The sequence below is a fragment of the Lepidochelys olivacea genome (genome assembly GCF_965140295.1).
Source record: "Lepidochelys olivacea isolate rLepOli2 genome assembly, chromosome: 3".
Lineage (NCBI taxonomy): Eukaryota > Metazoa > Chordata > Testudines > Cheloniidae > Lepidochelys > Lepidochelys olivacea.
The window spans coordinates 124549654-124577353 of NC_140413.1; the positions used below are offsets into that span (position 1 = coordinate 124549654).

The 27700-nt window shown below is 39.8% G+C and overlaps 1 protein-coding gene across 9 annotated transcripts in view; it reads left to right on the forward strand.

Annotated features, from left to right (window-relative positions):
- The window catches only part of QKI (QKI, KH domain containing RNA binding), a 321434-nt gene that overhangs the window by 71136 nt on the left and 222598 nt on the right, over positions 1 to 27700 (forward strand). The gene's annotated exons all lie outside the window — the stretch shown is intronic.

The following is a 27700-nucleotide window of genomic DNA, read 5'->3' on the forward strand; positions in this document are numbered from 1 at the left end:
TGCACGAAAGAAATGGTTCTTGGTACCATGTGAATCCTTCTCCTCAGAAGTAAACATTTGCTATATAAGCTATCTAAGGGCTTGTCTACGTTTGCAGAGCTGCAGTGATGCTGCTGTAGTGTTTAGTGAAGATGCTACCTACGCCGACAGGGGAGCTTCTCCCGTCAGAGGAGGAGTACCTACACTCTAACAGGAGACAGCTATGCTGATGGTAGAAGCCCTCTTGATGACATGGCACTGTCTACACCAAGGGTTAGGTCAGTAAAACTGTAGTGCAGGGCTGTGAAAAATCCTGAGTGACATGGTTATACGGACATATGTTTGTAGTATAGACCAGGGCTAAGAAGCTGTGTTCCCATCTTCAGATTCTTTAGATTGGATTTGAAACCTTCAGTGTTGTATTCCAAATTCTCATTTGACCTTTCTTGTTGTAATTTAGTAATTTGTTTTTGATTTTTTTAAAACTAAATCCGTAGTCAGTCATTAGCTCTGCACTATTTTGCAGTCCAGTCAGTGCCTCTTCTCTCACATCGACTTTATGGATGACCACGTTTCCAATCCTATTATGCTGATAGCCTTTCTTTTTATAAAAAGAAAAGGAGTACTTGTGGCACCTTAGAGACTAACCAATTTATTTGAGCATAAGCTCAAAGTACTCCTTTTCATTTTGCGAATACAGACTAACACGGCTGCTACTCTGAAACCTTTCTATTTATGTGGCTGCATGCCATATAATTTGTTGGCTCAAATAGATCCTAGAAATCGTTTAGCAAGGGATACCCTAATTTAATTCCACCTTGTCCCCTTTTCAGGGAACCATCTGATTAGACTCAGGAAAAGTACAAAATCATATCCTTCCTTCCAATAAGCATAATACAGATACTTGAGTAATGAAGGGATGACTTTATTTTAGCTGTTTCCTCATGTCAAAGAAGACGGAGATATGCTAAAAAAAAAACCCAAAACAAAACCAAAAGCAGACCAACAAAAACGACGTAATTGGTATGATATATGCAGACCATAGTTGCTCACTGTGTGTTTTATATTCCCTGCCCCTTAATACTGTCTGTCTTGTGTAATTAGATTGTAAGATTTTCAGGGTGGGGTCTGTTTCATTTTCTGTTTATACGCTGCCTAACACATTGCAGGTTTCCACCTTTGTTGAGCTACCATAATACAAATACCTTATGCCCTATTGGACCCAAGAAAGCTGAACAAATATATGTAATATGTTCAGATTTCACATGACTCCTTTCTGACTCTTCTGTATCTCAAAGGACCTTTTCCAAATACCTGGTAATTATTTCAGAACACTTAAGACTTCTAGATATCCAAGTGAGCTTTTACCTGTACAGGGCTGGCAGAAGCCAGCTCCTCAAGTTGGTTCAGTTGGGCTTTCATACAGTGTGTTACCTAATTTCAGTCTCTAGGTCTTGATATCAAATGTGAGAAGTCTATAAACTCAGGCTGTGAAATGCAGAGGGACTGTCCTGGACACAGTCTGCAACTGCTTACCACAGTACTAGATTCAAGAAATTCAAAAGGGAATAGTTTTTCTGAAATCTTAATCTTGCAAAACCAGAAGGTTCTTCCTGAGATCTCTAGGCTTCATGGATTTCTATGTTTACATAAATAACACCTTTCACATGACACCGTGTGAAACCCCTGTAAAGAGTTAAGAATCTGTCCACTTTTGTAACGTCTCAGGATGTGTGGTCACTAGTGACCATGTTTCAGAAGATAATGGACTTCTTACAAATGGTCTAAACTGTTTGTAAACCAGTGTATAGTGGTACAAAAATGGACATAAAGTAGTAAACTCCCTAATGTGGATGCAGATATACTGGTATAAAGATGCTTATATCAGTATAGCTTATTCACAATTTTTAGAAGAATATGCTATATTGATATACGCACTTTATACCAGTATATTTGTCGCCACACTAAGGAGTTACACTGTGATGTCTATTTATAAACTGATATAGTGGTGCAAGAACTCTGTAGACCAGGGACGGGCAAACTACAGCCTGAGGACTGCGTCAAGCCCATCAGACCTTTTAATTGGTCCTGGAGCTCCTGCTGGGGAGCAGAGTCCGGGGCTTGCCCTGCTCTACATGGCTCCCAGGAGCAGCGGCATGTTCCCTCTCTGGCTCGAACATGTAGGAGCAGCCAGGGGGCTCCACACACTGCCCCCGCCCCAAGTGCCAGCTCTGTAGCTTCCATTGGCTGGGAACAGCAGCCAGTGGGAGCTGCAGGGGCGGTGCCTGTGGACAGGCAGCGTGCAGAGCTGTCTGGCTGGCACCGCGCTTCAGTGTAGGAGCCAGATGGAGGACATGCCGCTGCTTTCGGGAGCTGTGGGGGCGGCACCTGCAGATGGTGCAGTGTGCAAAACCACCTGGCTGCGCCTCCACGTAGGAGCCAGAGAGGGCACATGCTGCTGCTGCTTCTGGGAGCTGCTTGAGGTAATTACTGCCCGGAGCCTGCATCCCCGACCACCTCCCACGCCCCAACCCCCTGCCAGAGCCCTTATCCCCCTTGCACCCTCCAAATGCCTCAGTCCCAGCCTGGAGCATCCTCCTGCACCACAAACCCCTTGCAGGAGGGTGCCTTAAATTTTCCTTCAGCCATCAACTGTAATTTTGATAAATGCTTCAGGTGTGGCTTGGTGACAGCATATTGGCTTGTTGATAAGAAGAGGCCAGACTTCATATGGTTTAACTTAGAGCTTCCACGAGTCAGTTTTGACAGACATCCAACTCTCATAAGTTACGGAAATATATACGGAGGAGCTTGCTCATGACCACTGTTAAAGGGCTTGTCTGAGTTTGGGAATGGCATTTCCTGCATCATACTACCACCATGGTTCTTTGTTTTCCTGACAAAGACAGTATCTTAATAAATGACTTGAGCCAAAAATGTACAGTCTCTGTAATTTCAGATGTACAAGATTTTTCCAATAGTGATATCACTTTGCAGCATATGTTCTCAAATATTGTGCCAGAAGCAACAGAGATCCTGGCTCCTTGAGCAGTGTCTGCTTCAACTGAAAATTGAGTATTCGTGTATGCACTTATTTTTGGTTACCAAGGGGTCAAGAATAGCTGACAAGATGAAGCACAGGTGATATTGATACTACAGCTTACTGATTTCGGTTCTCAACCTAGTTGACCCGTTACCATGAGCAGAGCTTCAAATCCTACCACCAATTAATTCATCAAGATAGTGTGTTAGAGAACCAGAGTCAATTTTTTTAAGTCTAGATCAGAAATCTGAGTCTAGCATCCTGGGTTGTGATATGCTGCACTAAGTATTTCATTGCTCCTAAGGAGTCCTAACAGATTTTTATAAAAAACTGTTATCCCTTCTACTTGGCAGATATAGACTATACTGCATTGAACTCCACACTCACTCTGTGTGATTCAGCACTGAGAAGTAATTCTACAAAAATTCTGTTTATCTGATTTCCAGCCAGATGTCTTTGGTTTATAGGTAAAAAGATTTTTACTGCCTAGCTACCAACCCTGGAAACTATATACCAGAACTGAGACTTCAGCAATGCTAACCTCCCTCCTGATGCATTGTTACCAATAACAAGATTCTGCTTTCTACTTAAATCTGCTGTCAGTGACACCTTTGCATCCCCAACTGTCTTCCGTGGGTTTGTACAAGTGTAATTGGTTTTAACTTGGTAAATTATTGTTTATGCACCAGAAGGGGTGGAATTAGCGGTCTTGCCTAAAAGTTGTAGGGAAACATTCCATTATTTCCAAAGCAGTATCTACAGCATTCTTTCCTTTCCTTTATGGAGACTGGCAATATGATTTGGCGTTCAGTTAATATTTTTATGTGACTTATTCTGCAAGTTTGATGCCTAATTTAAGAGAACTGTTCTGCAATCTTCCTAGAACTATTTCTTATTAAAAACTTCAAGTAGGTAAGCTTAATCAGCTTTCATTCATGGCAAAGAGTTGAGTGGCGTGCTGCAAGGTTCTGTAATATGAAAAGGGAATGAGGTGACAATTTCAGCTAACGCTCATGGTACCTAATCAAGCTAGATGAATGGGCAGTAGAAAACACTATTGTAGGTCGGTCAGCGTTGACAAATGCTAAGTAATGAACATAGGAAGGAATTATTTGAATGACTTGTACTCCTTACCAGGTTCTGAATTAGCTATAGTGATTCAGGAAGAAGGCCTAGACATCTTTACGGACAATTCAATGAGGAAACAAAACCAGGAAGTATTGGTAATGGAAAATACTGAAAATACAATTCCATTATATAAATCAGTGGTAATATTCTGTTCTGTACGGGTTCTTGTACCATCCACAGTGGCTTCTGATAATGTTTTAAGTGTCATGACTACCATCTGTCGTGGTTGGTTCTTCCTTATAGCTTTCCCTAGAGGGAGAAGAATTGTGTGCACTGGAGTGTTTTGTTGCTGCCAAATGTCAGAGAAGGCAAGGATGAAGTACACCTTGCACTTGGAAGAGGAAGGTAGGGAGGTTTGTGATGGTCTGTACTTCCGGTGGAAATTCATTCCGGTGCCTTGGACTGGCCCCCAAGAAAGCCCTGTTTCCTTCATAAGTGAGCTTATTTTTATGGCAGAAAGTTTCATTGTGCTAGAGGAGTGGAGCTGTTGATAGTGAACTTCATCCCGGAGGTTTAGGTAATCTTTCGGATAGTCTGGATCCAGGCTATTGAGTGTGTTGAAGATAATTATTCAGTGGGAAACGAATGTAGAAAGCATGGGACAATGTGCTTATGATAGCCTGAGTAACTGAGGAGAGATACTGTGGTGTTCTGTACTAGTTGCAGATTCCTAAGTGCAAAAGGCTTCATGTCCAGATATGCTACATTGTTTTAGTCCATTTGAGAGATGCTGGGAGTGTGTAGAGGAGGCTAGGTGATTGCCTACTAGAAAGGGATGGCATCTCTTAGCCAATGGAGATCATGGAAAAGCGTAACTTGTGGGGTACTGCTGTGTGAAAGCTTAATGTCAGGAAGGACTCTGGGAGTTTTAAGCTACAAACTGAATTGACCAGTTGTGTAGGTGTATCTTACAGCAAATGAAGATGACACCATGGCTGCGAACTCTTCATAGTTTCGTCTTCTGCTCTCCACCTCTATTTTGCTAGGTGTCTGGTTTGGCTAGCTTATGTTGTCCAAGCAGTTTGCCATCATTGTGGCAGTGACATGGTCGTATTTGCTGAAGAAAAAATAGAGCTGTATCATTTGCATATTGCTGGAACTTCACTGTGTCATCTGACCACTTCACCTAGTGGCTGCATGTATATGTTGAATAAGACGAAACCGAGCAAACTGATTCTTGTCCAGCTCCACAAGTGAGAGGACAAGTGGTGGAGTTGCGGTTTCCCATTACTACTTGTTCAGTGTGTTCCTCCAGGAAAGATTCACTATTTCAGCATGTTCCCTGGACCTCTGCCACCTCTCAGGTTGACAATATCAAATGTAGGGATGTAAATATCGTTTTAAAATTAACTGGTTAAACAATTAAAATTATATTGGTTCACTGATTAAAGGGAGAGAGGCTGGGGTTGCTCCAGCTAGTGGGCATGAGGCCGGGGCTCCTGCTGGGGTTGGCATGCCAGCCAGCCCAGGGCTGGGGGTTAATGTTTAAGCTGGGTTAACTGGTAAGACTAATGCTTACTGGTTAACCGTGTAATCATTTACTATTTTACATCCCTAATCAAATGCTGCAGAGAGATCTAGGAGGGTGAGAATGGATGTCTGCCCTTCTTCCATTGACAGCAGGAAATTATCCTTCAGTGCCACTAGAGCAGTTTTCATCCCGTAACCCAGAGTGAAATCAGATTGTGCTGGGTGTATAAGAGATATTAGTCTTAATGCTCAAATAAATTGGTTAGTCTCTAAGGTGCCACAAGTACTCCTTTTTCTTTTTGTGAATACAGACTAACACAGCTGTTACTCTGAAACCTAGCCTTAATCAGATAAGCGGGCCTTTGGTAGTGTCTCTGAGCTTATACAAAAACAGTAGGTTTGAAACTGGTGGTAGGTAGTTAGGACTGATAAATCCAGAGTGAGGTTTTCAGTGTGGGTCAGACTATTGTTTGTTTGAAAGAGGAAGTGAAGATTCCTTCCTTGAATGAAACATTGGTTATTCTGATTGTGAGTGGTACCAGTTGCCCATGATTCTTTCACAAGCCAGGGAAAATACAGGTTGGATTCCTAGATCTTGAGTTGAAATTCCTTTAGGGTGTCCAGTAATTCTGTATGAGTTAGCATACTGATTCCAAGAATGCAGGCAGGTTGTTGGCTGGTAGGTATAAGTGGAATGGATTCTTACAACTAATCTGGTCTGTACTGTGTTCAATTCTGGTCATCCTTTATCCTTTAAAAAAAGTAGAAATAAATGGGTTTCAGAGGAGAGTAGTGAGCGATTACCAACATGTAAAAATGTACGTGAAAAGTGAATAGTTTGGGACTACTGTTGAATAAGAAGGGAATTGATAAAAGCATAGAAAATAGTGAGTGGTGTGGAGAAGGTAGATCAGGCACTTGTATTTATTTATCCTTTCTAATAATGCAAGAACTGTGGGATATTTTAAAGAACATGAAAAGTGGCAAATTGAGGAAACTAAAGACCATCTTGAATACTGCTAAACTCTTGGTCTTAATATCATGTGGCAATGAAGTACATGGTGACATTATATGCACACGTTTTTGCCACTTACATAAATAACACCAATATTGAGAGTTGACAAAATACGTCCAGAGGGGATTTTTTTAACAAGAGTATTGGAAATGATCTAAACCTTCATGCTTCAGTGTACAAATCAAACTTCTTTAACTAGTGAAGATTAGGAAGGAACTTTTTCTGGGGGTCAGTTATTCCATATTTGTCTTATGCAGGGTTTCTTGCACCTTTTAATGCAGCTGATACTGACTGCAGTTGGAGACAGGATATTGTACTAGGTAGGAATTGCCATACTGGATCAGACCGATGCTCTGTGTTCCTAATGTAACTTAGTCTAGCACAGCTGGGGACCTAAACTAACAATACTCAAAGGAGAAATAGATTAATGAGTAACTTTACAATCTGTTCAATGAATTAGATAAGGGAATAGTGTCTTACTCCCCACCTACCTTTCCTATTACGTCCTAGTCTCTAATATGGATTCTGATTAAGCAGCGCAGACCTGGGGTGGAATGTGGACAACTGATCCTTATATAATCTTGTAATGAATGTTGAATTTAGTGATGGACATGTATATGGCTCTGGCAACCAGCGCTTTCTGGAAGGGTGTGAACTTTATACCAAAAGACAGTATGCATACTAACAATCTAATAGAACTGCAGTTCTTTTATATGAGGATATCAGACTATTTTTTTCTGTATTTATAAGTTAGAAATTTTAAACTGCAGGTCCTCAATTAAGGAGCTGCAATAATGGTTTTACTTTGAGAAGCAGTAAATGAGCTGCCTGAAGCTTTCCTTTAAATTACGGTTTTCCAGTAAACACTGTGAGTAGTGTAATTATTGCATTTGTGGTTCATATGAGAAATTATAAAAATGTAATATATCCTATGATTGGAATATCTATGGCTGATGTGTTCAGGCTAAGTCTGGAGTGCAGTGAAATGTAACTTATGCAACACTACGCTTCCTTTGACCTCAAGAATTTGGGATTTACCACTGGGAACCATCATTTCACTGTATAAGATGCAGTTTTAAAAACAAAATGCTGTGTATAAATGCCAACTCAAACTTTAAAAGCATGACTTCAGTTTCATTGAGACTTGGATGTGTGCAGTAGGTGAATGAACTGAGTTCAGATCAGATGGATATAATTAACTCATTCTGTCACTGTCCTTCTCTTCTGATTGTCAATCATTTATTTCTTACAAGGACATAAAGATAAGGTTTATAGATTTGTGGAAGAGGTATGACCAGAGGACTACTATCTGAGAGGAAATTCAATCATTTTATACAAAATCCTGATTAAAATGATGAAGTTTTAATAAGTAGCACCCTAAACGCTCAACATGACGTATATAGATCTGTATGCTGAATAGTGAGACAATACTACGGCATAGTTCTCTATGCAGAACTTTAAATTAGTCATGAAGCACAGAAATATTAAATTATTCTTAGGTTACCCTTATTTCTAGATAAGGGTAGGAACATATATAAAGTTTACACTACTGAGGTATAAATGGCAGTTTTATACAATGTTCTTTAAAAAAACAAAAAAAACCCCACCTTGTATATTCCAATGCAGGATGTTAACATACCTCTTGATTCTGGATGATGATCTTTATTTCTGTGCATATTAGATCACTTATAATTAAAGAAAATAACAATATCTAAATTCAAACTAGCAAATTAAAATTAGTGCAACTGTGGCAACCGTACCTTTGTATATTTATGGCAGAATCTACAAGCACTTCACTCTATGGCCTGAATCTCTAGCAAATTCCTAGGGTCAGTTCTTCATAATGAGTCACATTATTCTTTTAGGAGAGATGAAATTTGTAACGTTAACTTTATAAAAATGAATGTGTTCGCACACTGCACATATAAGGGGTAAGCATGTACCTTTGCATAATTGCTGTAGTCTTAGACCTCAGTCCATACATTCTTCCTGACTTTTGCTAATGTGCAACTTTCTGCTTCTGCAGATTAATATGACTGAACACTTGCATAGACAGCTGAACATTGTGTAGACAGTGACTCTGTCCAATTTTTCCAAATAATTTATTTGCTGGAACAACGTCTTCACGACTTTAAGTAAAGTAGATTGTGCACTCTTGATATTTTCGTTTCTGAACTAGTAATTAGAAATATTTGACTTTCAAAAATCAAATTAAGGAATGATGTAGTGGTACACTGTAATATGGTAGATGATATTGATTTAGATCAAGGATTTTTCTACCCATAGTCAACTCACCTAGAAAATTTCCTTGGGAAGAATTGGTCACTTTGGAGAGGTGTTAGTAAGTTAGCAAAGCAGTTTCGAACAGAACAGTGGGCTGGAGGATTCTTTTTTTCCAGGTACACCAGTAAGCCTTAAATATCTGACCCGGGATTTGTTCTCCATTTCATCGTTTTCTGCTATTAAATTCATGTAGTCCCTTAACATATCAGTCAGTATGATGCAACACTGTAGATTCCAGAACAGTAGTTCTTTGCTCAATTGTTTCAAACCAGTCTGCAAAGCCCACAACTATGTGCTGCTTATTCCACTCATTCTTGCTACTTCGGGGTGTCTATTTCAGGGATTAGAATTCTGACCGTTTTATCACACTTTTTTCTTTTTAAGAAATTTAAAATATTTGATCCTCCTGTATACATGTTAGTCCCCTTGTGGTTTCATTTGACTCACTGATATTAGAATTTGCAGGTATTTTCTATTGATTGATGTTGGGAAATACCCATCTCCAGAGTTAATTAGTGAAGAGTTGGGTTTAGAAAAGATAATTGGAGCCTTAGTAAGCAGGGGAGTAAAGGACTTAATATTGTTTTATGGATGAATATTAAAAATTTGATTAGTATTTCTGATGCAGCTGATAAAAGATTAGTTTCTTTAAAATTCCCTTAGTGGAGCTTAGGGTAAACCTTTTATCAATTTAACCAATCTCTTGGAATTTGTACCCACAAATATTGTGCTAAATAAATGTTTAGATGGTAATCACAGGCTTAATAATAAAGTGCCCTGTTAGTTCTGATTAATGTGAAATTCTCTGTTGGAGCTCTTCTGTGGCTTCTTAGCAAGCAAAAAATGTAAGAGCTCAATAATTAACACATCTAAAGTAGCATGTCCTTTGAGTATACTGAAGCTCAAAGACCAACACTGATAAACAGTTTGTGCATACTTTCTGACCGTTTTAGTTAAAATTATTTAATTAGTACAACAGAACAATGAACATTGGGGATTCATTTGGCTACTGGGAACTTACTGACAACAGCATTTAAATAATTTCTGCATTTGGTAAAATCAAAGTTTAATCGCATTCCTAACATGGATTACGCAAATGATAGCACCCTCTTTCACTTTTATTGTTCTCATTCTTTTGTATTGCCTATCAGGAGAGTATCTGAAGGCTTTGTGATTCAGTGTACTTATGCTGGGTATAGACCATCAGAAATTAGCCATAGCAGAACAGGAGGTGGGAGCAGAATCTTTGTGGTATTCATCCTCTCCTCCAAACCCATGGAAGCCCTTTCTCAAAAGTACTGCATGGTCAGTGTGCAAGAGGACCAACGTGAAAGTCAGAGAACTGCTAGTCCACACGGCACACTCCATTTCCAAACCTGGTGGAAATATTGACAGCAAAACTAGTGTTTGTTTAATGGTACTTAGAGACAGTAAATCTGCACTACACTGTTCCTGCACTTGGTGGGGAATTGGTGTTTGAGGGATTGGGGTATGTGTTGGTAGGGCACAAGCATGTGATATGGACTAAAGGGTTAGCTAATGGCATTGTAACTCAAGTAGCCTTGCTACACGAGTAGAGGAGGATCTGTAATGCAATATAGATGGGCAGACGTTCAGGGCAGAATCTGGGGGCCTTCAAGGCTGTGTCTTGTCAGTGGGGAGAATTTATCAAACTGCTATAGCTTTCCTTTGCTGTATCCTTTTCTTGTCAGAAAGTTTGATATTAGCGTGGTGGGCAGAGACATGAGAATAATTGGCAGGAAGGATCTTGCTTCAGAGTAAATTTATCTAAATAAAATAGATTTGACTTGATTATGGTGCTATGAAGTCACATTTTGACTACAGTAGAACAATAAAAAGTCATGCTTGGTAATTTTGTTCATGTTTTGGTAGGATATTGTAAAAACATGAATTAATAGGTTTCCTAAAAATAACTTCTTGCATATGAAGATGTTTTTTAAATCTCAAAGGAAAATGGTTTGTTTTTATGACCCTCATTTCTGGGGAATATATGCATCCTTGGAACTAAAGGTATAGAAGTATCTGTGGCCATGGGCTTACCAACTGGACAGATAAGATGAAGACTCTTGGCTTCAAGATGCACATGATCCTCAACTACTTTCCAATGAAGGTTATGAAGCTGCCCTTATCTGTTATCATTTCACACTTTAGAGGAGATGCTTCCATTATTGAATCTCTTAGTAATGTCCACCAGATCCACAACAGAATCACTGGGTTTCTTCTAGCCATTACACTGAAAGATCACTTCAGATTCTAGAATTAGATAACTTTGTCACTTAGTTCAGTAGCAGTCCTCTTAAATTTCAGAAACAAGTTTTTTTTAGCAGGCGGGGGTAGAGGGGACTAGAAAACTTTGTAAATTGAAATCAGCTCTTTCAGCCTCAACCAGTAATTCTGTTGCTCCAGCATCTGGTCAGCAATATTGACAAGAAGCTTAGTCAGTATCCAGTACCTGTAACAAAACTGTTCTCCTTTTTGAAAGCTGTTCTTATTTTGAGCGTGGAGTAGAATTTATGTGGACCAGTGGGCACTTTGTCATTTAGAAAAAGGAACTTATTCCAGTCACACCTCCCAGTTTCCTTTCTTCACTCTTTTTTGGAGAAGACCTCCTTTCCTGAGAAAGTGTTTACCCCACTCCAGAGTGGGGATTGGATGAAGGTGGGAATGGACAAGTGGGGGACTGAAGTGCAGCTGCTGACAGAGTATTTTATCCGTCAGCAGCTGCACCTGAATCGGTGTTTTGAATAATAAAATTTGACAAAAAGGCATAGTCTTCATGGAGAAGGGTATGTGCACCCAGCCCTCATCTACCAGTCAGATGTGCATCTGCCCTCAGAATCAGTGAAGGAGGATTACCTACACAATACATAAACTTTCAGTTACAATATGAGTAACAGTTAAATGCCTTAAATCCAGTGGGGAAAAGCCCTGCAAACTGCCCATTGGCTCAATTCTGCTCAGGATACATCTCTCTACTAAATTTTTTGTAGATTAAATATATTTGAAGAGCTACTAGTCCATAATGAACAGTAGGATTTCCAGGGAAGAAATTCAGATGGAGCCTAGTTCAGAACTACATAGAAAATTCAGAGGCATAAATACTGTGTTTGAAATTTCACACTGGCCCCACCTAGTTTTGGAGAGTAACCGGAATGTATTGCCCTATTTTTAGAATACAACTCTAATTATGGAGTTGGTACTAGCGCCTGTGTAATAATCTCCATTTTGAAGGTAGTTGGGGATTACCATTCTGACATTTTTCCACTGAATGCATCCGATGAAGTGGGCTGTAGCTCACGAAAGCTTATGCTCAAACAAATGTTAATCTCTAAGGCGCCACAAGTACTCCTTTTCTTTTTGCGAATACAGACTAACATGGCTGCTCCTCTGAAACCATTCTGACATGTGTGGTTCATTCTGTCTTGGTGCATAGTTTAGGTATAGGCTACCATGAAGCATACAAGACCTTTCATATAAATGTCACAGGTCTAAAAGCAATTCGTGCGGCGCTCAAAGCATTTTATCATCTCATGAAAAGTCTTGTTCAGTTATTGATGCAAAATACCATGGGTAGATATTATGTCTTTGTCAGAGAGTAGCAGCCTGTTTACAGATCCTGTTTAAAGAGCAACACTAAGCTGAAAATGAAGCAGGACAGAACTCATGTTACACTAACAGAGCCAACCTGGGCATTCAGTGTTGATATTCACTTCATTTTAGCATTGGCCCCAGAACCTGCAGTAAATATGGCAATATGCCTTAGAGCTCTAAGTCAAGGATAGATCAAGGATAAAGATGGAAGCTGGGTGCTTAGAAGTTGGAACTTCATTAAACTCCTCTTGCTCGCTTTTCTGAGAAGTAAGCAACTTTCTTCTGTTTAGAAAGTAGGAAACCTACAAAGCAAATTTATGAAATTAAAAGGTATTTTACTTTATCTTCTGATAGAGATTACAGTTAACAAAGGTGAGACCTTTGACACGGTTTTCTTTTAAATTCAGCTAAAGTTTAATCTAGCAGCTATATCATTTTATCACGCTCCTGTTCAAGGTTCTTCAGTTTTTGCACACTTAGTAGCCAGTATACTTTAAAAAAGGCTTCTATGTTCCTTCCTGTTCTTGGTAGCCTCCAGTTTTAGGACTTAGTCTTTGTGCTCACAGATTTATGAAGTCACCCTTGGGAAAGACACTATTCCACCTTCCTTGAACGGTGTTCCTTCTGAGTGGAAAATAACTTCATCTAAGAGAATAAGTGAAATGCAAATCCTGATGGCTGTTGCTTACACTAGATTTCTCAAAGATAAGATTGCTTTGGGCCTGCAATCTAAATTATGCCTGGCAGTAGTTTTAAATTTCTATTTACGTCTATTAATGTCTGTATTTTTTCCTAAGTCATGGTGTCTCTCATTGGTAAAACTAGTGTACATGGTTGAGAGGTTAAAAGAGCTGCCAGTAACTACCAGAATAGGAATAGGTCTATTTATTGCACTCTTTTTGTAATTCAGGCTGAAAACTGCCTGGAAAAGGGTACACATGGATAAAATTTTTCATTGTCTTCAAATGATTTTGTGGTGTCACAATTCCTGAAGGTCTTGGTTCATGTTTTACTAGGTATAAAGCAGGTTCTATTGCCTGACAGGGAAATGTCTCTAGTTTTGTGATACAAAAATGGTATTTGACCATCTTAATACATTGTAAACATCTCTTGTTAGCTAGATAGGTTCACCAGTTCAAGAGAATAATCCTTCCAGTCTCCATTTCAATGATCTTCTTTTGACCTACATTCTTTCAGTGTTGTCACTGCCAGTCAGTTTTCTTAAAGGGGGAATCTCTGTAGACAAGTGGCTCTCTCAACCTTTCCAGACGACTGTACCCCTTTCAGGAGTATTGAGTATCCCCAAGTTTCACCTCACTTAAAAACTACTTGCTTACAAATTCAGACCTAAAAATAGTGTCTCAGCATACCGTACTAAAACATTGTTTACGTTCTCATTTTTACAATGTAATTATAAAATAAATTGGAATATAAATATTGCACTTATATTTTGGTATCTGTATGAAATTTTAGTTTGTACTGACTTTGCTAGTGCTTTTTATGTAGCTTGTTGTAAAACTAGGCAGATATCTAGATGAGTTGATGTATCCCCTGGAAGATCTCTGCATATCCCTGTCTGAGAACCACTGTTGTAGACAGTATTTGGAGAAAGAAGGGTCACAGATAGGTACCAGCTAAATGAGTATATTAACTCTATCTGGATCCAGAATTCCCACCTTCCCTTTTGTTCTTCAGAATATTTTTCAGCCATCTGGATATGAAGCTGTCATAAAAATAAAGGGAAGGGTAACCTCCTGTCTACAGTGCTGGCCAGAGGCAAATCCCTCCTGGCCAGAGGCAAAACCCTTCACCTGTAAAGAAGTTAAGATAACCTCGCTGGCACCTGACCAAAATGACCAATGAGGAGACAAGATACTTTCAAATCTGGAGCAGGGGGAACAAAGGGTCGGTCTGTGTGATGCTTTTGCTGGGAACAGATCAGGAATGCAGTCTCAAACTCTGTTAAGTTAGTAAGTAATTTAGCTAGAAATGCGTTAATTTCTTTTGTTTAATGGCTGGCAAAATAAGTTGTGCTGAATAGAATGTGTATTCCTGTTTTTGTGTCTTTTTGTAACTTAAGGTTTTGCCTGGAAGGATTCTCTGTTTTGAATTTGATTACCCTGTAAGGTATTTACCATCCTGATTTTACAGAGGTGATTCTTTTACCTTTTGTTTAATTAAAATTCTTCTTTTAAGAACCTGATTGTTCTTAAGATCCAAGGGTTTGGGTCTGTGTTCACCTGTACAAATTGGTGAGGATTTTTATCAAGACTTCTCCAGGAAAGGGGGTGTAGGACTTGGGGGGGATATTTTGGGGGAAGACCTCTCCAAGTGGGCTCTTTCCCTGTTCTTTGTTTAACATGCTTGGTGGTGGCAGCATAGAGTTCAAGGACAAGGCCAAGTTTGTACCTTGGGGAAGTTTTTAACTAAGCTGGTAAGAATAAGCTCACAGTTCAGAGTGGGGAAGGAACCTTGACAGAAGCCAAGTGATTTATCTCTGGATTTACAAGGAAGCATGTATACTGCTTCAGACACTCCTGTAACACAGGGTTCTGAGTTTGTGCTCCTGGAAGGCTGGTATATTTTACAGTATGGATCTATAGTGTCTACTCAAATAATTATCAGCAAGTAAACTTTTTTTCAGTTTAAGCCAGTTAGGGCAGTAGCTTTTGACATACCATGATTCTTCCTGCTTTATGTGGATCTGCTTATTTTTATGTTATGGGCAACTAAGTCTGTAAACATAACTTCTTCTGTTTTGCTCATTCAAAGAACAATGTAATGTAGTTCAATTACTGTGTATGTTAAATGCATTGATTTATTTTGAAATCTATGAATCTTAAAGGGATTAGCTATACACCTCTTTTTTCACCCTTATAAAAAGTCCACATCCTCGCTCAAGCAACACCACCTGATTCTTGAACACTCAGTTGCCTGTCTCTCAATTTCCCTCCCTTCAGATTAATTGCCTACTCTTGTGTTGGGTCGTCCTGGGAATGGCAGTGGCCCTGTCTCCTGGCATCACTGTCATCATTGTCATTGTTGAGGAGTTTGATTCACTGTATACCTAGCTTTTCTTTCATACTTCCAAAAAAAAGAACTTTTTATTGGAGCAAAAGCTTGGCAATAATTCTTTAGTTGCCTAAGGAAGTCATTAAAAACTGAAAACTGATTCTAGTAGTTTTAGAAATTCAACACCTAATAGTTGTTGTAACTACTGACCATAGTACATTATTTAAAGGAATAAAGTGAAGATTACTGACTCTGTATGGCATAGAAGAGGCAGTTAGAAAATGGAAAGGTTATAAGCAGAGTTTTGTTTGCTTGTAAAGGCTAATTTTTTTAATGAATACTATCTGATCTCATGTCTTGCACATTAAAAATGGTATTGAATAAATGAAGATTATGTTAATTTAGTCTCTTCACATTGTGGTTGTGAATTATACATATGTGGGTAGTATAAGTGACAAACTGATCTTTGGTTTTTGAATCAATAGGTCTAAGCGTTAAAGATTGTTGCACTTAATTAATTCTCAAAAAGAAAAGGAGTACTTGTGGCACCTTAGAGACTAGTCTAACATGGCTGTTACTCTGTTAATTGATTCTGGCATCTTGTGGTAATTAAAGAGCCCATGGCTTGCATTTTTTTCCCCTCAAAAGTTGGATTGTAAACTGTGGTGCAAGTATGGTGGTACGGTCCAGTATGCCGTACCAGTGAGCTATTCACAGCTGGTATGGTGTACCGGAAAGACATAGGAGGAGCCCGCCCCCAGCCCTTCCATGCAGCTCGGTCTCCGGAGTCCTCTTGCCTCGGGTCTGTACAGCAGCTTTGCCGGAGAACAGGACTGCAGGGTGAGGGGAGAGAGGGGTGGTACAGCAGTCCCCAACACCGGCAGCTCCTCTGCTACGGCCCTTCCACGCAGCTGCGTCTCCTGAATCCTCCTGCCTGGGGTCTGTACAGCAGAAGTCTCAGGCACAGTGGGAGGAGGACAGAGCCCTCCCTGCCCCCTCCCAGGTAACGTGGGATGGATGTGGATCATGGGGAGGGGACAGAAAAAGCGTGGGGGTCCTGGTCTGGGGGGTGGGAGGGGTCACATGGGGAGGTTGGGACTTTGTGTCCCTCCCATGAGTACCAGCAAGAAACTATTTCTACTTGCACGACTGGTTGTAAACTTGCAAAAGTAGGGTGGTTTGATGTTAAAATTTATTGTCACAAATTTAACAATCATTTAAATAAGCAAGCAGAAAACCTTAATTTTTTAAAATAGATTTTAATCTTGTTTAGCTTTTGTACTTATTTTCCTAAAGAGAGGTTCATTCACATTGGTTGATGTAACCATTAAACCTTGTTAATTTACAACTAAATGTAGCCTTTATACTAAATTTTGTTAACAAGGATGCACTAAATCTATATATACCTAATCAGTTACATAGCCCAACATTTATTCAGTCCTAATTTTTTTCATTTTTGTTACAACGTGCATTTATTCCTCATTTTCTGTTTTAGATTTTTTTTTTGTGATTTGCATCAGGCTGCATTTGGTTGGAAATTGGAATTCAGTTACAGATGAAAAATAAAAATGCTGTTTTTGTTCATTAGTTAAAACTACCTTAAATGTGCTGGATACATAAGAAAAAAAAAGGTTTATAAAACACTTTATATTTAAACCAGATTTAGTAAACAAAAAGCACTATTAACAGTAGTGAGTGAATTGGTGGGTTGTTTCTGGTCACCACTGACCAGATTTTCAAAAGTATTTAGGTGCCTAAAGCTGCAGATGGGCACCTAGTGGGATTTTCAGAAGTGCCTTAGCAGGTTAGATGCCTAAATCCTGTATATTTAGGAACCTAAGCATCTTTGAATATCTGGCCGTATGTCCTTCAATTTTTTAGATGTAGTGGATCTGATCCTCTTCTACTTGGTTTTAGTAAAGCCGTTTCCCTTTGTCTGTATATAATTTAAAAAAGCAGTACCCTTCAACTCATTAATATTTGAAGAGGGCTCATTCCTAGAACATTTTTTAGTTAAATCTAATTAGATTATAATGCCACTGTTCCTGACTTAATTGCATCTGTGACCCCTTCATGGCCCCTTTAACGATATCCCTGTTAGGTCTTGGGGCTCTAGCTGTTAATTTCAAGGTGAAGTTCTGTGACATTTTCCTTCTAGACCTGGACCTTGGGATGCAGACTCCTGCAATTCGTTGTGATTATTTCAGTAAATCTGACTTTATTTCAGTCCTGTTCTCTCCGGAGCAATGACAGAGTTAACCAGTGACCAGCCCAACTTTCATTAAAGCAAAGTACTATTTGTTCAGAACAAAAGCATCATGAAGAAAACATAACAGAAACAATAACCAGCTTATATGCAGCTGCTTCTTACCGGTCAGTTCTCGATGTTCCGTATGGAGACCCTGAGAGGACTAAACTATTTCATGCCCTTTCCACAGGGCCTGTCTCTGGGTCACAGGTTCTTGTCAGCTCCTGAATCAAGTGAAACATCTCTCTCCCTACATCAGGGTGGTCACTTCATAAAGCTTACAGTTTTGTCTGCCATGCCTCTTGAACCAGGTTAAAGCAGTATGTGCTATTCCCCAGGGGATGAAACAGACTTGTTACCTGCTTTGTTTCAGCATAATGGATTTGCCTTAATTACCCCTAGTTATGATAGTTCTTATAGGAAATATCTTTTAGCTCACCCTTTCTTGTGAATACAATCACGAGACAGCCTGTAAAAATACTTACCACATTTATAAAGTTGATACAATCGTCTTCAAATATTCGATTACAAAGCATTGCATTTGTCACAATAGGTCTAAGCTTATATTAAATAGGTTGTCATAATTTCAGATTTAATTTTAAATGTGTTTATTTTTTTAAAAAGTATTATGATTTGTTAAATCATTTAAAAATTTAAAAATTTTCTATCCACCCTGTGCAAAACATACAGTTTGTACTCTTCATTGTTTTTTTAATGGTGTATTAAGATCTAAGAAGTTACTTTAGTACTTTTTTTCTTTTTTTATATAAGAAGTTTGGGGTGTAATCGCTCCTAATTTTGTTGGCTCCTCTATAGGACTGGAAGTACTGGGATTGACTTCCATTATACTGAAGCCTGAGCTGCTACTTCCTAAATCTCTACTGACAAAGCAGGGATGCGTAGTCGGACTAAAGGGCAAAACAATCTAATTTCATTTTTACATCTGCGGTCTTTGCTAAATACTACTCTGAGCAACTATGTTCTCCCTGCTTAACATGCCCCTTGTAATTTAAGATTAATGATTTTCCCCCCATTTTTTCTTTATACCTGTTGTGGAATATTTGCTGTGCTTTAGTTAACATATTATCCTCTAGAAGAGGTTTCATTTCAATGACAAGTTAAGGGATTGTTTTGCATTCATGTTAACTAAGTACTTTAGGATCCGGAGTGAAAGAGGCTAATAATTTCCTGCTGTTTTAAAGTTAAGTATTTGTTGTCTGGTAAATTACTGGTTACATGTTTCTCTGAGCATAAGAAAATGAAAATATCTTAAACACAAATTGAAAGTTGAAGCTACTTAATCGTAAAGTTAAATTGTTGTGGAAGGTGGGTATACAATAATGTCAAGTTAAGGCTGATCAGTCTCCTTTGTCGCTGTATGTATGTTTAATTGATCCTTGAATGCCAGTAGCCATCACCTTCAACCCCCAACTAAAACCTCTCCAGCGCACATCGAGGATCTACAACCTATCCTGAAAGACAACCCATCACTCTCTCACAGATCTTGGGAGACAGGCCAGTCCTTGCTTACAGACAGCCCCCCCAATCTGAAGCAAATATTCACCAGCAATCAGACACCACACAACAGAACCACTAACCCAGGAACCTATCCTTGCAACAAAGCCCGTTGCCAACTGTGTCCACATATCTCTTCAGGGGACACCATCATAGGGCCTAATCATATCAGCCACACCATCACAGGCTCGTTCACCTGCACATCTACCAATGTGATATATGCCATCATGTGCCAGCAATGCCCCTCTGCCATGTACATTGGCCAGACTGGACAGTCTCTACATAAAAGAATAAATGGACACAAATCAGACGTCAAGAATTATAACGTTCAAAAACCAGTCGGAGAACGCTTCAATCTCTCTGGTCACTCGATTACAGACCTAAAAGTGGCAGTTCTTCAACAAAGAAACTTCAAAACCAGACTCCAACGAGAGACTGCTGAATTGGAATTTAATCTGCAAACTGGATACAATTAACTTAGGCTTGAATAAAGACTGAGAGTGAATGTGTCATTACACAAAGTAAAACTATTTCCCCCATGTTTATCCCCCCCTACCCCCCCGCTGCTGTTCCTCACGTGTCTTGTCAACTGCTGGAAATGGCCCATCTTGATTATCACGACAAAAGGTGTCCGTATGTTAACACTCTTCGTTATTGGGCCGTGAATGCTGCTGGTATAACAGCTGACAAAATGATATAGCAGTGCATTTTCAGTTCCGTTGGTCCCAAAGATTGTCAGATGTTTGGGATAAATACTAGCTATTGTAAAGTAACTGTAGCAAATCGACATTTGCACTTGAACCCACAAACTTGCAGATCATCACACTTCATACAAAAGTACCATAAAGCTTGATAGTAAAGTTTAAGGTAACTTTTAGATAAACAACAAAATACACTAAATGAGAAAATAGTCCAGAAGGTCTAAAACTGTGTAATTGAGATAATTCACTTATTTTGTCCCTTATCAGAACCTACTTTTCTGGAAGAGGTGCTCTATATCAAAATAGCTGCATCTATAGTGGCTCTGATTTTTGATTTAATGCAGAAAAATGGGATTTTCCTATGTAGCAGAGTGCACCTGGCCCTCCTGGCTCCTTCCTCCGATAAAGTCACTCAGAGACCCTCGGGTTCAGGAACCACTGGTGATTTTATTTACAAAGTTTGTGCTCCCACCACCTACTCAGCAGACAGTGTGCACAGCTCTGGGTTCATTGTGCCTGAACTCAGGAAGGAAGGAAGGGCTTTCTCCCTGCCTGCACTCCCCTGCTCTTTTCTGTCCCACCACCCTGGCTTCCTTCTTCCCATCCTCTTATATAGCTCTGGGCTAATTGGGCTGGCAGTTGGTTCATATTCCCCAATTAGGGCAGGTTCTTTCCAGCCAGCTCCACTTTATTCACCGAAATGGGACTGGAATGGCAGGGGGCTGATTCTGCAGTTGTTCTGCTCAGCACCCTGTCACACCCTAACTCTGTATGCACTCTCAGAATTTATTACCATCTTTGTGGTTTCCTTTGGGTAATTCAAAGAAATGTACTAGTGTATGTGACAGGAGACTATGGAAAGAGATTAAAAATGTTAGAACTAGTAGCAGGGCTTAAAAATTAAAAATTAAAAAAAAAAAAGTCACCAAATTATCAGCTGACAGGAAATTGACTTGCTAAAAGGCTTCAAAATCTTTTTACGCCCACTGCTTCAAATGTTTGTCATCCTCCAGAGAACATATAAAGCCCAAAGGCAAGCCCTTTGGGGCTTTTATGAAGGATGGGGGGGTGGGGTGTATGGGACAGGGAGAGAATGGGACAGGACTGGCTGGCTGCACAGTGGGGATGGACCTATAACTAGCATTAAACCAATTGGGCTGGGAGACACTTCAAAACCCAGGAGCAGGCACCGGAAGGGAAGCCTACTGTAGCCTTTTTATTTATTAAAATTGAATTTAGTAATTTTGTATTAAACTATCATAGGTACAGCTTCTATTGCTACAGTTTCAAGCTGAACAGAGTAAACATTACCTCTGCTGCTTTTCTCAAATGTGGAGACTCTAGGAACAAATGAAGTCCAAGAATAGGGACCACAAACATAATTACAAGTACAAAGTCTTATTTGTACTACAAGTTTTATTAAAGCAATAAGTAAAATTACAATTATCCATGCACATCTAAATCCTACAAAAACTCATGCAGTGATCGAAGACTGTAGTCATACTCACATCCTCAGATATTGTAGGGTCCAATGGACCTCTTGGTAGATTTAGAGGGATGGTTTCTTGTGGGGTCGTTTTGTAGGTCTTCCCACTTTTACCCAACTAGGGAACCTCTCTTATTGTAGTCTGACCACATCTAACACCTTACGCATATGCATGAGGGTTTCAACCCTCTTATCCATATCTGTACTTCCACACCCCATGAATATTGGGGTGCCCCATTTTTCATAGGTTATTCTTAGTTCCTTTTGTTCTCATTTGTATCTACACACGTACCCTATGGTCAGGACAGGACTATCCATGATGCTACAATCAAGTGTCTTGTGATCTTAGACAGTACCTTGCTGTTTATTGCAATCTAGTTTTTTGTAACTTTACCTATTTGTACACCTTCTATAGTTATCTTGCTGGCATAGGGTTCTTTCTAGGTCACCCGCTCATGTCAAGTGTTCTTAAGCCTGTGCCTAGTAACTTAAAACAATTTAGCATACATTGATTATATATGAAATAGCATATGCGTTGACCATAACATCACATAATGAGATAAGTGGATGATAAAATGAGATAATTGGCTACACTACATCCCAGTGGAACTTGGTGCTGAATGAAAAGCCCTTAGTGAGAGTGCTGAGATGTGCTGGCGTGTATTAGTTGTGGTGGGTAAAACTACACCTGTGATCATAATTCTCTTGTTGTGGGAAACGACTGAATTGGAAGCAGGGCCCAGAATGGCCAGGGACATGTTCAGAGAGGAGCCTCTTCAAATTAGAGCTTGCTCGGTCTGAGATACTTGGAGCCTGGAAGAATTGTTGCAGTAGAGTTGAGTGGAGTAGCTGAGCAGGGGAGGTGCAGACTTGTTCACCTATTTTCCTCTTTGTCTCTCCATTCCTTTTTCTTCTCCTTTCTTTCATTTTGTCTTCTACCTTCTTGCTACTAAGAAAGGAGGAGGAGGCGGTACAAGCAGTTCTGGAAAATATTTGAAGAAAAGGTGACCTTGGAGCAAACTAAAGTTGACAGATTGTCTCGCACTTCCTGATAGGTGGAGTCATAATACTGATTAGGCTGTTGCTAGGTAGGATGCCAGGGACTATGCACAAAGTAAACTGCCAAAAAGAGTAGTCGTCCCGCTCCCTCCCCCAAATACTTAATTTTAGTAATGCTAAGTGTTACTGATAGCTCTGGTAGGTACAGGGTGTTTAGGGGGGCTGTGGTTTAAGCTGAGAGTATTTTAGACTTTTGAAGTGCTCAAATGTACTAATCTGATGAAGTGAGCTGTTCTAATAAATTTTTTAGTCTCTAAGGTGCCACAAGTACTCCTCTTCTTAAACTTGACTAGGAATTTTGTAAGCAAGTTGTTTGCCGAACCCGTCTCCCTTCATCAGTGGGGTTTTTAAAAGGCAAATTATTGTTGTTTAATCTATGACTAAATATTATAGAATCATAACATGTAGGACTGGAAAGGGACCTCAATAGGGCAACACTTAGGATTATCTAGACCATTCCTGCCAGGCGTTTGTCTAACCTGTTCTTAAAACCATTCAGTGATGGAGATTCCACAACCTCCTTAGGTAATCTGTTCCAGAGCTTTACTCTTACAGTTAGGAAGTTTTTCCTAATGTTTAACTGAACTCTTTTGTCCCTAGCTACTTTAACCTCATTTTTTTTTCTCCCGGCCTTTCTAATTTTTGTCCCTATATGCTTGTGGTGTTTTGTAATATTCATCCTTCATAATATGACCCAATTTCCACTTTTTGTATAACTTTTTTGAGTTTCAGGTCATTTAACATCTGGTTAAATCGGTGGGTCTTGTACCATACTTCCTGTCTTTCCTATACATTGGGATAGTTTGCTCTTGTGTCCTTAATAATGTTTTTCTTTAAAAAACTGCCAACTCTCCTGAACTCCTTTTTCCCTAAGACTTGCTTCTCATAGGATCTTACCTACTAGTTCTCTGAGTTTGCTAAAGTCTTTCTTCTTGAAGATCTTTGTCTTTATTCTGCTGTTTTCCCTCCTGCGAGTCTTTAAAATCATGACCTCTGTCATTTCATGATCGCTTTCACCCAAGTTGCCTTCCATCTTCAAAGTCTCAACTAGTTCCTCCCTGTCAGTCAACTCTAGAACAGCCTCTCCCATAGTCACTTTCTCTATCTTCTGTAATAAAAAGTTTGTCTCCAGTGCATTCCATGTACTTGTTGGATAATTTGTGCCCTACTGTATTATTTTTCCAGCAGATGTCTGGATAATTCAAGTCCCACATTACTACCGAGTCATATCTTCTGGATGATTTTTTTTTCTTTTAGAAAAACTAATCCAACTCTTCTTCCTGGTTAGGTTGTCTGTAGTGGGCACCTACCATGATATCACCTTTATTTATTTTAGACCTTTTATTCTTACCCAGATACGTTAAATAGGTCTGTCTCCCCCTTGTATCTCAGCCTCCGTGTGAGTGTATATATATCTGTGATATATAAGGCAACACCTGCTTTCTCTTTTCCCTGCTTGTCCTTTATGAACACGCTTTACCCTTCTTTATCAATGTTCTAGTTGTGAATTATCCCACCAAGTCTCTGTGATGCCATTTGTCATCATTCACTAGTATTTCTAGTTCTTTCTATTTATTCTCCATAGTTATTTAGCGTTAGTATTCGGACATCTAAGATTTTGAGGTTTTTCCCCTCTATATTCCCTTGTCTCTCCTTTGTCCTTGGTGTGATTGCCTATGTTTTCCCCAGTTCCTTATCCTTCACCCAGGTCTCCATGGCTCGACTTACTGTGGGCTTTTGTCTCCTGCCCCATCAAACCTAGTTTAAAGCCCAGCTCCTAATTTAACTAATCTGTATCCAGAGAGATTCTTTCCCTTTCTTAATAGGTGAACTCTATATCTGCTCAGTTGGCCGCCTTCTCAGAACAGCATCCTGCGTTCGAGGAAGCCGAAGTCTTTCTGGTGACACCATCCGTGCAGCCATGCGTTTACTTCCAGGATGTCTGTCTCTACCCCCCTGCCCTTGGCTAGAAGGATCAGTGAGAATACCACCTGTGCCCCAGCTCCTTCACCCTCACTGCTGGAGCCCTGTAGTCACCTCTGATCTGCTCAGGGTCATACCTTTTGTTTCTTCTTGGGAGTGATGGCCTTGATCCTCCCTGCTTTGGGGGTTCATGTAGTGTTCTCCACCATTGGGAGAGATTCCTCATCCCTCGTTGCCAGGACAGCATACCAGCTTTTTATCTCTATGGACGGTGGGTTGGGGGCAGGGGTGGAGTGTTGCTTGAAGTAACCAGTACCTAGCTTGCTCTCTGTGAAGGAGTCATTTCCTCCTCCCCAGGTGGTGCTACTGAAGTTCTGTTCAGCTGGATTCCTTCCTCAACCTTGGAGGTCTCCATATGCATGTTTTTCATGGATGCTCCTCAGCTTTAGCCACCTCCTTATGCAGCTCTCCCACCTCCTTTCTGAGAGATTATGCAAATATACACCTCTCACTATAAACTACTATATCTCAGTAAGAGAAATATTTTTACAATATTTCATTAAAATAAATTGAGCAGCAAGGAATAATATTACCAGAGAAAGCTACTATTCCTTTAAACCTTTTCCTGAGTGAAACATAATGACACTTGAAAGGTCTGTGGCCAACAAATATAGACAAGGGCCCCTACTTAAACAGCTCTGTTAATGAATGTTACTTTTTCATTCTTTTGGCCTTTGTAGTTACACTCAGTCAGGCTGTTTGAAAATGATTTTCTCTGAAAGTGTTGTGACATTGTTTTAATTGAATGAAGCTCTATAAATGGTGTTATAAATCAAGCATTGGTGGAAATTTTGTGTACTCAGCACCCCTGAAAACTAATGTCTAATTTTAGGCACCCAAGTTTGGCTTGATATAGTTCTACATTAATCAAGTAGGTTCTTTCAAATTTATTGACAAATGTGATCCGTTTTGGCTGAAGAGATTTCCCAGACCCTGTATTTCCCGTCTGTTACACATGACTGGGTAGAACAGAGTTTAAAAATAAAATTACAGAAGTAATTAATTAAATATGGAGGTGTGATGGCTGTTTGACTCCTCTTCACATGGTAGCTGTTCAGTTTTATTCTTCATGGAGGCAGCTAAGCTTTTATTGACAGTAAAGCTGCCTGCTGGGCGATTCCTGGTGGTAGCCACGTTTGTTTTTATGGAGGGTTCTCCCCCAGTACACATGATCCCCTCTCAGTTTGCAGACTACCAGGAAGTGATTCACCAACCATCAGGTGTCTATAGACTGTTTGAGAGCTGCTGTCCCATTTAATTGTTGCTTAGCTGAATGCCATGGGAAAAGTAAGTGCTCATAAGATTAAACTAAATTTCACTGTACTAAGAAATACAAGGGGGGAAACAGTCAGATAATCACTTCATGCAGTATTGTTGTAGCTGTGTCAGTCCCAGGATATTAGACAAGGTGGGTCAGGTAATATCTTTTATTGGACCAACTTCTGTTGGTGAGAAACACAAACTTTTGAGCTCTGTTTAAGCTTGAAAGCTTGCCTTTCTCACCCAACAGAATTTGGTCCACTAAATAATCACTTTTGTAAGAACGGAACAAGGTTTAGGGCTAGTGCACCTCTGCAAAATCTTGGCTTGTATCCCACTGTCTTTATCTGGTTCCAAAAAGCTGGTTTACCAAAATTAATAAGTAGATAGGGAGTAATAAATAGAAGTCATAATTAGATACAAAATGTCATCCCACTGTAGGAACTGCCTTACCATTTCAGACCAGTGGTCTCTGTTCTGGTATCCTGTGCTTTACTCTATCAGATGGTGTAGAGAGAGGTATGAAAATGGGTGGATTGATTTTTTTTTTTTTTTTTTAAATCAAGGTGATCTAAATCACCAAATAGGCTCATTTTAAATAATTTTAATAAACTTTTTCCATATGTACTTCAGCTATTTTCTAAAGAAGGCTGCATCCCATTAAAACATGTTGATTGATAACTAAATGGAGTCTTTATACTAGATTTGGTACATCTTTTTGCTATTTAGGAGGGTAAACTATAACTTTGTTCACTTATTGAAGCAATTATATAGCTGAATTTCAGTTTCTTACTAAGTGTACATTTTTAGAAAATGGTGACTTGCTTATTTAACTTTTTTGCTCTATCTGTCAAACTGCATTAGGATGGTAACTGGAATTTAATTAAACAAAACAGCATATAATGTTTGTTTTTTATTAAACAAAATTACCTAAAATGTTTTGGATATATTAACTTCTCATCAAAACATGTTTCACATTTATAACAAAGTGATATATTAAAAGAACAGAGATTAACTGTAGTCAGTGAATTAAATTGATTTCAGGTGAGCCTGTGCATTTTCAAATATGCCTAAATGAAAGTGGCTGGAGCTTAAGTTCCTACTCATCTGAGGCCGTGTCTATACTACACACTTACGTTGACTCAAGTTATGTTGGCATACAGCAGTGGTCTCCAACCTTTGTACTCCCAAGATCACTTTTTGAATTTAAGGGCAACCCAGGATCTACCCTGCCCCTTCCCCGAGTCCCTGCCCCTTCCCACTCACTCCATTCCCCGCTCCAGTCACTTGCTCTGCCCCACCCTCACTTTCATTGGGCTGGGATAGGGGGATGGGGTTCGGGAGGGGGTGCAGGCTGGGGCTGAGGGGTTTGTGTTGTGGGAGGGGGCTATGGGCTGAGGTTTGGGCAGGGGGTTGGGGTGCAGGAGGAGATGAGGAGTGCAAGCTCTGGGAGGGAGTTTGGGTGCAGGAGGGGGCTCTGGGCTGGGGTGCAGGAAGGGGTGCTGGCTCTGGGAGAGGGGTTAGGGCTGGGACATAGTGTTGGGGGGCAGGAGTACATCAGAAGCAGGAAGCCTGCTAAACAATCAGTGGGGCCCCTGGATGATTGAGATACAAAAGGAGCACTTAAAGACGACAAAGTCATTGCGGATGAAACTAAATGAATTCTTTGCTTCACAGCTGAGGATGTTAGGGAGATTCCCAAACCTGAGCCATCTTTTGTAGGTGACAAATCTGAGGAATTGTTACAGATTAAAATGTCACTAGAGGAGGTTTTGGAATTGAGAAACTTAACAGTAACAAGTCACCGGGACCAGATGGCATTCACCCAAGAGTCCTGAAAGAACTCAAATGTGAAATTGCGGAACTATTAACTATGATTTGTAACCTGTCCTTTAAATCGGCTTCT